The sequence below is a fragment of the Cyprinodon tularosa genome, unplaced genomic scaffold (assembly GCF_016077235.1).
Source record: "Cyprinodon tularosa strain WSP-4 unplaced genomic scaffold, ASM1607723v1 ctg714, whole genome shotgun sequence".
NCBI lineage: Eukaryota > Metazoa > Chordata > Actinopteri > Cyprinodontiformes > Cyprinodontidae > Cyprinodon > Cyprinodon tularosa.
In genome coordinates this window covers 12,792-25,762 of record NW_024039468.1, presented here as the reverse complement: position 1 = coordinate 25,762, position 12,971 = coordinate 12,792, and the positions used below count along the sequence as shown (strand labels likewise).

The 12,971-nt window shown below is 34.7% G+C and overlaps 1 protein-coding gene across 1 annotated transcript in view; it reads right to left on the bottom strand.

The window, feature by feature from the left end:
* Window positions 1–12,248, bottom strand: part of asip1 (agouti signaling protein 1) — a 29,859-nt gene extending 17,611 nt beyond the window's left edge. The window contains exon 1 of the mRNA XM_038268992.1: window positions 11,808–12,248. The gene's annotated coding sequence lies outside the window, so the exon portion shown is untranslated. The remainder of the gene's footprint in view (window positions 1–11,807) is intronic.
* Between the last annotated feature and the right edge of the window lie 723 nt (window positions 12,249–12,971).

Genomic DNA, 12,971 nt, shown 5'->3' with positions numbered 1-12,971 from the left:
CCTTTGAAAATCTGTTGTTTCAATTTGACTAATTGAATTTGAAAAAAAAAAAATACTTGACTTGAAGAGATTCAGATATTAATTTATAATGTTTTATGAGGTTTTGTTCCAAATCTCAATATATTCAAAGATGCCAGTCCAGGGACTGACTGCAGTTCTACTGTAAGGTGCCTTGGTCAAGTTCAGTGATCGGCGTGCCTGACATGGAACAACCAGACCATGCAGAGTGCTTTAGCTTAATAGAATATATCAATTAGGCTTTGTATACTTCCAGAAAAATAAAGAAATCCACCATCCCCTTTCTCAAATACTGTGTGGCCCTATCGCAAACAATTTTTCAAAATAGTCGAAAAATTGAGCTTGCTGGAAGTGCTGGAATAATGTGGTTGATTCCATTAATGTTACACAACACATGGAAACTGCAGAATTAACCCCATAAAAGTTGAATTTTATTTCATACAAAATAGATGTCAGTGTCTGAAGCTGTCAATAAACACTTTTTTATACTTTTGATTAAAATTTGTCCCATTTTTGTTTGCAGTTCCGAGTTAAGGTCCATTCAGCAGAATATCTGAGGGTCCTTCTCAAATAAGCAGCTCATTGTGTTTCAGATGAGGAGATATTAAAAGTGATCACCAGAGGCGGTTCTAGGCTAAATGTACCAGGGGGCAGCATTGTTTTCATGGGAGCAGAAAAGCATGAAATAAAAAACAGGACAAGTGATTAAAATATATGAAGAGAGCTGCATGAAGTGAAATTTCTATTCAATTGGGTTTAATTAAAATTCAATGTCTTATTAGGTCAATATATATACATGAATTAGGAATTTTACATATTTTTCACTTAATTTAAGTTAAAATTACCATTTTCTATCAAATCTGAATTAGAACTCATGAGAAATTGAGAAATTCATCTTGAAAAATTAGAGTATTATTTTTTATTTGTTTTGAAAAAAAACATTTAGCAGATGAAAACTGGGATCCTGTCTCAATACCACTGAAGCTATTACCTTATTGTTTTTAAATAATTAGCAAAATGAAATAGATCCAAAGGACCTATCAGTAATCATGTCTGTTCCAGAGCATCATCATTAGAATTTCTGAGTATTATGTCTTCAGTACAGGGGCCATAACAGAGGCCAGGACATGATCTACAGGGGATCTGGCCCCCACTGGCCCCTGTCTAGAACCGCTCAAGGTGATCACCCTGCTAAGATCACTATCAAAGATTAGAATGCTCCTAGTCCCTCTCTTTTATCGAATCAGGCACCTCTGATAAAAATGTGACTGACTGAAGCGGCTTAAGAATGAAGTAGATCTGTAAACGGATCTTATAGTGAAGATGTGGTGCTGAATGGAGAGCTCCTATAAAGTATTTTATACACACCTTTCTTTTTGCACCTAAAAGAAAATCATGTCTGCTTGGTTTTCAGTGTCTGATTAAGTTTTCCGGACTTCCCCTAAAATCATTATTTTTTTAAATAGATGCATTTTTTGCTTCATAAAACTAAAAAGCTGAACCATGTTCAAAAACAGAGCAATGGGAACAAAAGTTTCTGCTAGTCTAAAACTGAGGTTCCCAGACTTTTTGTTGGGGTCTTGGAGTTTCCTCCTCCATTTAACCAGTTTTAACTTCTCCTCCAGAGGTCCTCCCCAAGCAATTTCCCCCTGAGTGGCAGGTTGACTGGTATCACCTGTTCCCCATCAAGCAGTGGACTTCTTAAGGAGCCTGCTGCATCATGTCAGCTAGGAAGTTTGTTGGTGGTGGACATTAACGCAGGGAGGATCCATCACACTCACCTTCTTCCTCACCCTATGATGGGGATCATTAAAATAGAAGACAAAAAAAATCTCTAGCCTAGCCCTGATACTCCGTCATACTGTTAGCTAAAAAATACAGACATATATATAAACTTTATAGTGACATGTCACAATTTCTGTTTTTTGACTCGACAAAATGCTAAAGTTAAGATGATGCAGGGAGTTTCTTGTTGCAGAATGAGTCTTGTCTCTTTTATTTGTTGTTTTTAAAACCTACATATGCTTTATGTAGTTATACTTTTGGAGATTGTTTTTGTATTTTTCTATTGGTTGTAATAATACTGCCTGTTTATGTATTTATTTCTGTTGTTTTGCACAAGTTAAGTTGATCTCCTGTAAATACCTGTTATTTTCTCTTTTTTTATAAGAATGAAAAGTGGAGATTCCTACTTGAAAATGTAAATTAATGTTTTTTGTTCAATAAAGAGTGGCAGTGGGGCTTGAATTCAGAACCTCAGAACTCCCCAAATTGCCAAAGCAGGTATTAGCATGAAGAGTCTTGCATAGTTACCCTGACTGGCAGCTCATTCCTCCCAGCCGGGATACGAACCCACGATTCCTTTTTGCAGGACGGGTGACGGCTAGCCAGCCGCCCAAACTTATCAATCTCTCTTCTTAAGCTCCATTGATCTGGAATAAACTCCCAGAGAAGCAGTGTATTCTCATTATCAGTTCGTATCGAAATTCTATGAAAAGTGATGCACAGTAATTTCGTACATTTTTGACATTTTTTTAGTCGTATTTCGTCGTATTTTTACGTCTTGCCTCGAGACAAGATATCCATGCGCATCTTACGCACCATTCAATAACATAGAATTTAACATACAATTAACCCTAACCCTGACCCTAACCCTCACCCTAAGATACAAAACAGCAAGCAACCTAGTTAGAGACATGAAGAAGTAATTATTGCACTGTTTTTCCCAGTTTTACGTCCGTCCGCGGATCTGCTTTTTTCGTCTGTCTGGCTGCGCATGCGCACTGATCTGTTTTTTCGAGGAAAAACGTCAAAAACGTACGAAATACTGTGAATAACTTTTCGTACGATTTCATACGAAATGATAATGAGAATATGTTGAGAGAACTGTAATAGAAAATATTTGTTTAGAGTGGCCTCTGACCGTTATTAAATAAAAATTGGCTGCTGCCCATGTCCTCACTAATACTAAGAAAGTAGAGCACATCACCCCAGTTCTAAAGTCCTTCCACTGGCTCCCTGTATCTCAGAGAATAGACTTTAAAATACTTCTGTTAGTCTATAAATCTCTGAATGGCTTAGCACCTAAATACATCACAGACTTGCTATCAGTGTATCAACCCTCCAGACCACTCAGGTCTTCTGGCTCCAGCCTGCTCTGCATACCTAGAACCAGAACTAAACATGGAGAAGCAGCATTTAGTTCCTATGCTCCACTTATCTGGAACAAACTTCCAGAAAACTGTAAAAGTGCAGAAAGCCTGAGTTCCTTTAAATCAATACTAAAAACACATTTGTTTAGGATTGCCTTCCACTGTTCTAGTTAAACAGTTCAACTAAAACATATTTTGTTTCTGCATTTTTTATTTTATTTTTTTATTTTTTCCTGCTTGCTTTGATTCTGTTTAATCTTCCTGTATTTTAATCATGTAAAGCATTTTGCATTGTCTTTGTACTGAATTGTGCTATACAAATAAATGTGCCTTGCCTTGCCTTGCCTTTCATGTATTGTCAACCATTTTCTACTATTTTAATATGTGGGCCTACAGCACTTTAAAATGTGTCTCTACTAAGTTTTGTGATGTAAATAAATTTGCCTTGAAATGTTTTCTCGCTTTGCTGAATAAACTTTCTGTGACATTTTGTGTTGCGGGATGTTTTCTATTAGCAGACACTGGATATCCACCGCAGACATTTTTCAGCTCCGTCAGTCCAGGGTATTGCTCTACAATTCGACCCCAAAATTTTCCCTCCCGGTCCGGCTTTAACAAAGAAAATATAAGTCAGACTCAGTCGGTTTATTTGATCAACCCCTAAAATATTTCAACCCATTTGAGAGAGAAAAGCGTCATTTTCTGTCCCTGTGATTTACTGCTCAGGGCACGGCGGCTCGCATGGCTGTAAAATGGATGATTCTCCGTTTCACCCCCAGATGAGACCCTTTAACTGAGGTTGTAGGAAATTATTCTGAATATTCAATAAAAGGTGAGATTAGTGTTTGATTTGGTCTTTGACCCAAGCACAAAAAACATGTTATATTTACCCTAAAAACATGTGGAAGGGTTTTTTTTTTTCTTCTTCTTCTTAAACTGCAGCTTTAAGAGCTTTATCTCTTCTTTGTGTAAAGTTAGTCGGTCATGCACACGCATCACACTTGTGTCACTATTAAGGTTTCTTTATGAATTGAGCGGCAGAATAGTTTAGCCTTCATCACACTATAATCTAAAAAAAAACATATTTTTATTTATCTTTACACAAGCAAATTCAAATTATTTGCGAAATAAAATTACGTATTATACATTTCTTGAATTAGTCATAAGTAATTAATTTATTTCCAAACAGTTTTTAATAAATTCTTTGAATAGCTACACATAAAATGGCAGCATAATATTTTATCGTATTAATTTTGTTACACAGATGATGTGGGCTGAAAAAAGTTTACACCAAGGTAAAAAAAAAAAAAAGGAAACGTATTTATGCTTAAAGTTAGTTTAGCTCATTCTTGGTTTTTGTTTTGCTTGCTACTTTGGTTGTAGAGCCTTAAAAGAAGAAGAAAAAGATTAAAGCCAAAGGTTGCAAATTGGCTTTTCATTCAACCGGTTTTAATAATTTTAACACTCTGTTTCGTTCAAACAGTATTTCCCTTATTCAATGATTTTCCCCTGATGACTGCGTTTACATGGCAGGTCCCAGTGGTCATAATGGGCCATAATAATATTAACATTTTTCAAGTCGGAAGACTCTGAGGTTCTGAACCGTATCACTGCAAAAACGATCTAGAAATAAGTAATAATTTCTTAGATTAAGTGTATTCACCCTTACTTTAAGTAGGTAAATGAGATAGTTTGCCAATGGAATGAGTAATTTTACTCTTAAAATAAGATCATTAGATAATATGCACTTCAAATTAGACAATGCAATTGTGTTTTCTTATTTTAAGTGTAAATTGTCTTGTTCCACTGGCAAAATGTCTCTTTTATCTAGATTTAGATTTTTTGCAGTGTAGGAACAGATTTACATGTTTGGTTTGAGCTAAACAACCAACAGAGCATCATAGAGCATCCAAACTAGATAGATACAAATCTGATGTTTTTATCTACCGGTAACTGCAGTTATTGCAGTAGTCCAGACTGATAGAAATAAAAGTGTAAAACCTGTTAGATGCAGGTTTTGGGGAATGGGGGGATAAGGGTATTTCCTGGGGGATCCTCATGTCTTTTAATTAAGTTGTGGAAGCCTTCAGAAAATCTCTTATCTAGAAGAAAAAATTCTTCTAAATAAGAGATTTTACACTGGAAGCAATGAAATGTAAATAAGTATTTTTTTCTTATAATAAGTGCATTTTTACTTGAACTGAGAAGTTAAGTGAGACGAGAAGTTAAGTGTTGACTTATTTCAAGAGCTTTTTTATTATTATCTTATTTTAAGAGTAAACATACTTATTCAATTGGCAAATCATCTTATATTGCTACTCAAATTAAAGGTTAATACAACTGATATAAGACATTTTTACTTATTTCTTGATTGTTTTTCCAATGTATTAATAAGGAAATTCTACTTTACTCAGTAGAGTACACTGGGAAAAAGAAATGTAAATTGTCTTGTTCCATTGGCAAAATGTCTCTTTTACCTCCTCAATCCAAGAACAAATGCACTTATTCTAAGCCAGTGTGTGCCACAATGCATTAAAATGTCATAAGAGTCACTTATCAACTCTGGCCCAGGCCTGGGGAGGAGAGCTGAATATCAAGATTACTGATGAAATGTGGAGCAGCATTTAGAACTCTGCCAGAAAAATGACTATTTGTACTGCAAAAGAGATAAGTCATTTTTTCTTACAATAAGTGCATTTGTTTTTGTATTGAGGAGGTAAGTGAGACACTTTGCCAATAGAACGAGACAATTTCCCTTTAAAATAAGAAAAAAATGGTGGCATAGTCTTATTTAAAGTGCATATCATCTAATTTTCTAATTATAAGAGTAAAAATACTCATTCAATTGGCAAATCATCTTATTTAGCTGTTCAAATTAAGGGTAAAAACATTTAATTTAAGAAATTTTAGCTTATTTCTAGATCATTTTTTCATTGTACTGACTCATGGGCGTTGCAACTTAAATTTCTACATACACTGCAAAAATTTGAAATTCAAAGGTGTCATTTTTGTTTAAATTAAGTGAATTTTTCTTGAATTGAGGAGGTAAGTGAGATACTTTACCCATGGAGCAAGACAATTTGCATTTAAAAAAAGAAAAAAAATATATTGCAATATATTCCATCAAGTGCATTTTATCTAATTATCTTATTTTAGGAGTAAAAATACTCATTCCATTGGCAAATCATCTTATTTAGCTGATCAAATTAAGGGTAAATACACTTAATTTAAGGAATTCTTTTACTTGTTTATTTTTACTTATTACCAAATAAATATATCCAAAAACAACAGCAAATTGTAAAATGTCCTAATTTTTTCTGCTCGAAAGAATATTTTGTTACAATGGATTTCTATAAATCTCCTACTATTTTTGGTTGGAAGAAGCTTATTTAGGAATATATATGTAAATATATGCCCCCTATATTTTCCATTCTGCACTGCTGAGCTTGTGTTCTAAGTTATGCCGCCGTTGTTATTAAACAAAAATGTATAAATCTGTTAAAAAAAAAGAGTGTGAAACATGCTCAAAGAGGTTAAATAACAAAAATGGTTTTACATTAAATATCAGACGGAGATGATGAAAACACGCTTTTAAAACGGCTTTTATTAGTTTGTTCAGTTTAAGTTGCTGTCTATGGTGACCCAAAGGCTGCACTGCAAAAACCATCAAAAATAAGTAAAACATTTCCTAAATTAAGTGTATTTACGCTTATGTTTTGCAGATAAATAAGAAGATTTGCCAATGAAATTAGTATTTTTACTCCTAAAATAACATAATTAGATAATATGCACTTGAAATAGGTCAATATACTTGTTTTTTCTTATTTCAAATGTAAATTGTCTGGCTCCATTGGCAAAGTATCTCTCTTACCTCCTCAATTCAAGAAAAAAATTAATTTTATTTAAGCAAAAATTACTCATAGATTTCTATTTTTTGCAGTGTGCACTGAAAAAAAATGTAAGTCTGTCATTTTTTCTTAAAACAAGTGATTTTTTTTCTTGAATTGAGGCAAAAATTATTTTAAAAGTAAAAACACTAATTCCATTGGAAAATTATCTTATTTACCTGCTCAAATTAAGGGTAAATTTAGGAGGTATTTCCTTATTTCTGGATCGGTTTTGTAGTGTGGTTTGTGCGTATCGGCAAAACATGTAAAATGCCGATCCAGACTGCCGATCCAGTTTTAAAAAAAAAATCCGGTCCATATTTTCCAGTTTTGCCGATTGAAACGATCCATTCCACTATTTTGCGTCAGTGTTTCCCTGTTTTGCATTTTTATTAAAACTTACAGTAATACTTGCACCTTTAACTGTTTACGGTTTTACTGTTCACTGTGCAATTTCAGATTGCTTTTCATAATTTTGTCCAGTTTGTGTTTATCTCTTAATAAACAGGTAAGTTTGTTGTTACCAAGCATTGTGTTTTATTCAATCTCACCTAATTCAGCTGGCTAGATGTTATCAAGAGTACTAAAACCCTTTTCAACATGAGTCTTACAACTAAGGCTAAATACTTTAACTTAAATACATGCTCGGATAGGCTGGTATCGGCCAGTATCGGTATCGGATAAGAAGTCCAAAAACAATATCGGTATCGGATCGGAAGTGCAAAAACCTGGATCGGGACATCTCTAGTGTGGTTACTTTGAAAAGTACAGAGACGGCACGGCCAAACACTGTCACCTATGAGACATATCTTAGATGTTTTATTCTCTCATAGAGTCTCAGAACATTTCTGGACGTTATGGCTTACTGGGTTTATTATCAGCTTGTGTTTCAAGCTAATACAAACATATTTTTAAATAATCTAAAAATTAAAATACTTAGTCAATACTTAGTCTTAGCATATTTAGTCAAACAACTTATCTAAGGCCTGGATATTTTCTAATTAATGGCTTAGACTAATGCTTAGACTTTTAGTTTGACTTTGGACTAAAATGCCTGTTTTGGACACCAGAAATGCACGGACTGATTAGTGACTGACTAGTGACTGACTAGTGACTGACTTGTGACTGACTAGTGACTGATTAGTGACTGATTAGTGACTGATTAGTGACTGATTAGTGACTTCCAAATGATTTGGTTTCACATTTGCGTCTGAGTGACAATCAGGTTATGTTCACTTCAGGGATGTTATTGATCCCGACATGGTTTAAAGGTGGAAAGTATTTATTTTACAAAAGGCTTCCTTCGTCAGGGCAGGAAGCTGACATTTATTTTTACATTTATCATAAAAAACATATTGTGACACATTCCTTTAATTTCTTTTATTTTTCTTTGAGGTACGCTTCAAAAGCGAAAGGGGTAAAATACTAGAGCTTAACAAAGACGCATTCAAAAAGACTCCAGCTGATAGGAGTTGAGCAGAAAAGGGAAATTTGTCTTTAAACACGAAACAAAGAAGCTTTAATTTTTTTCAAAATGTTGGAAGTTTTGTGGAAAAAAATAAAAACATCGTCTTGAAACTTTAATCTTCTAATAATCCAAAGTTTATAACAGGTATAATAATGTGGCTTTAACTCACCTGTTAACGAATAACTACTAAGCCTGTCATGCTTGGGGAAATAGTGATTTACACTGCAAAAACAATCTAGAAATAAGTCAAAATGTCTTAAATAAAGGGCATTTACCCTTAATTTGAGCAGAAAAATAAGAGGATTTGCCACTGGAATGAGGATTTTTACTCTCAGAATAAGGAAATTAGATGATATACACTTGAAATAAGACAATGAAAAAGGGTTTTTCTTTTTTTAAATGTAAATTGTCTTGTTCCAATGGCAAATAGTTTCACTTACCTCCTCAATTCAACAAAAACCACACTTGTTTTAGGAAAAAATAACTTATCTAGAATAATATTGTTTTCCAGTGTAGAGATGTGGATAATGCACTGGAAACATCGAAATCTAGATGAGTCATTCTTTCTTAAAATAAGTGTATTTCTTGTTGGATTAAAGAGGTAAAAAATACTCATTCCATTGGCAAACTATCTCATTTACCTGCTCAAATTAAGGGTAAATACACTTAATTTAAGATATTTTTTACTTATTTCTAGATTTTTTTTTCCCCAGTGTGGTTTGACGATTTTTGTTTTAACTTAAACAACATTATTAGCATTATTTTATTTTTATCATAATACAATTTCCACAATTGCATCTATAATAGAGCTGAATATGTAAAAGTTATGAAGTGTGAAATTATTCCATAATTAGGTTTCTGACCAAACTGAACTTTTCCTGATCAAAAATTAAACAACAGATTGAAGCTATAGTCACTTAACAGAACTTAAATTTCAGTGTTTATTCACAACCTTCAACATTTTAAGACGTCAACAAACCATACACTTTATAAAAAACCCTCCTAAAGAAACGCACACAAAGGACGGTTGATTTTTTTTTTCTTTCCCTACTTTTTATCGGACTAAAAACTTGAGAAGCTATCGAAGGATTAAATTAATTTCTGTATACATTCTGTATTAAAGAAATTGATTTAACGAGATAAAAGGTAATCATTTTAAATTTGATCCCTTGCATACCCCTTACAGATGGAGTCCACCGGCGTACCTCAGTGAAGTCTAGAAGCACAAGATCTATATCCAGCCTTTCAGCAAAGATCCAGCTACATGGCTGCACATCTTATTTTGGAATTTGACCAATTAGATGAACCCTTGAACCATATATTACCTACTGTTAATTAAGTTGGGAAAAAAGTTAACAAGTCAAGATAAAAAGGTAAAAAAACAAATTGAAAAGTTAAAAAGTTAATAAGCCTAATTAACAATTATATTTAGGTTTATAAATGCAATAAAAAATGTGTTTCTTTCACTTTCTCATGAATTTCTTATAGAAGCACTTTTGTTATTTTTCTTAATATATTCGGGCAAGTTGCCGTTTCCAGTTATTACATTGACATTAATATTTGTCATCAAAAAATTCATATTTTTTTTAATGTTACAACATTTTTTTACACTTGTGAAAATAATATAAAAAATGGCGAAGGATCCCTCAGCAGAGCTGAATAATAAATGAAACTTCAGCATAGAGTCTTTTTCTCATTGCTCATTGCTTGTTGTATTCATTTAGAGTTCTCCAAAACAAAACCATAAAACCTAACAGGACCCTGTGTGTCTGGGTCCTGTTAGGTTTTATGGTCAGGTTTGCTTTATTTTTTACTTTTCTTGGTTTAAAAACTCATATTTGACAGATTGGTTAAAGTTTTTGACAACAGGAAGCAGTGAGGGAGCTTAATTTGATGTGTTCTGTCTTTTTCTAATTTATCAGGTTTTATTTTGTCTGTAATGATTCTATTTTTGATTAAAGTAAAGAAAATGCTTCATGTTTGTTGTATTGTGGTGTGAATGGAATGTAAAAACTTAAACATCGTTTCTGTAAATGGATTATATTCTGTTTTTTTTTTTTTTTTTTTACCCTTTCTAAACATGGTGCAGATTATCTCCGAATTTCTGGTGTCTGTGAAACTCTCGCTATCTCTGGATCATCCCAGTGTTATCGATGGCAGGAGCCCTGACAGCGTCAGCAACTAAACTGCATCAGAAACACTATCAAAGCAGCTTTTAACTTCCTGGTTTTATGGTGAACGTGCACTGCAAAAAGAGAAAATCTAAATAAGTAATTTTTTGTTAAAATAAGTGCATTTTTCTTGAATTGAGGAGGGAAGTAAGACACTGTCAGTGGAGCAAGACAATTTACATTTAAAAAAGAAAAAAAAAACAATAGCATTGTATTTTTTCAAGTCATATTATCTAATGATCTTATTCTAAGTGTAATAAACTAAAAACTAATTCCACACTGCAAAAAATCTAAATCTTGATAAGTCATTTTTTCTTAAAATAAGTGCATTTGTTCTTGAATTGAGGAGATAAAAGAGACATCTTGCCAATGGAAAAAGACAATTTAGATTTAAAATAAGAAAACACAATTGCATTCTCTTATCTCAAGTGAATATTATCTAATTATCTTATTTTAAGAGTAAAAATACTGATTCCATTGGCAAACTATCTCATTAACCTACTCAAATCAAGGGTAAATACACTTAATTTAAGAAATTTTTACTTATTTCTAGATCGTTTTTTCCAGTGCATTGGCAGATCATCTTATTTACCTGCTCATTTTAAGGGAAAATAAGCTTAATTTAAGACATTTTTCCTTATTTCTAGATTGTTTTTGCAGCGTGCACAAAGAGGTGAATTTACTGCACAGGTTTGTGTGGACATCTGGGTTCCCCGGTCACACAAAACTCCTCAACTCCATGAATTCTGTTCCGGCTTTTTACGAACCGTTGCCCCTAAAACACATCAAGTTGAAGAGTGAAATCTAACACCAGACCAGGTTATAACCTAACACCGAGTCAAGTTTGGATTTCGATTTTAACCTTCTTCTCCTGATGGAAAAGCAGCCGCCGAGCTCTGAATGTACCGGCTGACAATTCTTCTTTTCAAAGAAAATTTGCGAAGCCGTTTCTATCAAACTGATGAAATTTATTTAAGGATCTCTGTGTATTTTAGGAGATATTTGAAGGGTCTAAAGGTATTGGATCTTTGGTATCCACAGAGCCCTTCTTGTACCTGAACATCCTCCTGGAATAGTTTCAGGACAGAAAGACAATCTGGATTCTCCTTACCTGTGGGTCTGTTCCAGCAGGCTGATGGCACGTCACGCTCTCAGTCTTTCGCTTTCAATGGTGTTTTGAAAGTGTTGCTTTCTGCTCTTCTCGCTTTCTTATTCCTCTTTTCCTGCACGTCCTTTCATCTAAAGTCTCTAGATTTACTACTCTCCTTTGTGACTTCTCTCCTGTTTCCCCCCACAGTTCTGCCCTGATTTGGTCTCTTTTGTTCTTGCCTTGTTTCACTTTCCCCCCCGCTTGTAGTTTCAGGTCCTCTGTGGCCGATTCTCCCACCCTAGACCCCCTTTTCTTGTCCAGACCGTCTTATTCCCACTCCTTCGTTTCCTCCTTTATCTCCGGCTTAAAACAGAGTACCTTTCTCTGCTTTGGAGCTTTTGATGATGAAGACATACTGGGAGGTTTGAACTGGAGGCGGGACCAGCGCTGCAGAGGTTTAGGGAATGGAAAAGGTCAAATTATGCCATGGATGGACAGTTAAATGTGAACCAGACCCTCTGGTGAAGGCAGTAGTTATCATAATGGCCATGTGCTACTTTACATAAGAGCCAAGCTTTGCCTTAAAATAGTCTGAAAATCAATCACCCAGCAGATGTAAACGGACACATGTCATCTCAAGGCACTTTCCAGTTCACCAGATCAGCCAGATTGATTCAAAGTTTTCTAACTGAGGAAAACCAGTTGATTGCATCAACTCATTGACTGGAAGGCAATCTCTCACACTAAGCATGCTTGTAGCGACAGTGGAGAGGAAAAACTCCCTTTAACAGGAAGAAACCTCCAGCAGAACCAGGCTCAGTGTGAGCGGCCATCTGCTGAGGCCCACTGGGGTTCAAGGAGACATAAGCAGACATAGAAAAAGAAGCATAGATACAAAAGGCAACTGTCAACCAGCTCCACAGGCGGCCCCGTCCAGGAAACACACAGCCAGGCAGACGAGCTCCGAGCCAGCTCCCATGTCAGAGGTTGAAGAGAGCACATCCAGTTAGTCACAGTCAGAGAAACAGGACTACACTGAAAAACAGGCCAAGCTCCAACATCTACAAACAAAGGTGTTAATGGCAGCAGCACAGCTGATATTTCTCTCCAGGATGGAGTCACAGCCAAACAGGAACAGACCAGATGAAGCTACTATGAGAAAAAGCAGAGAGAGCAGAACGTTAG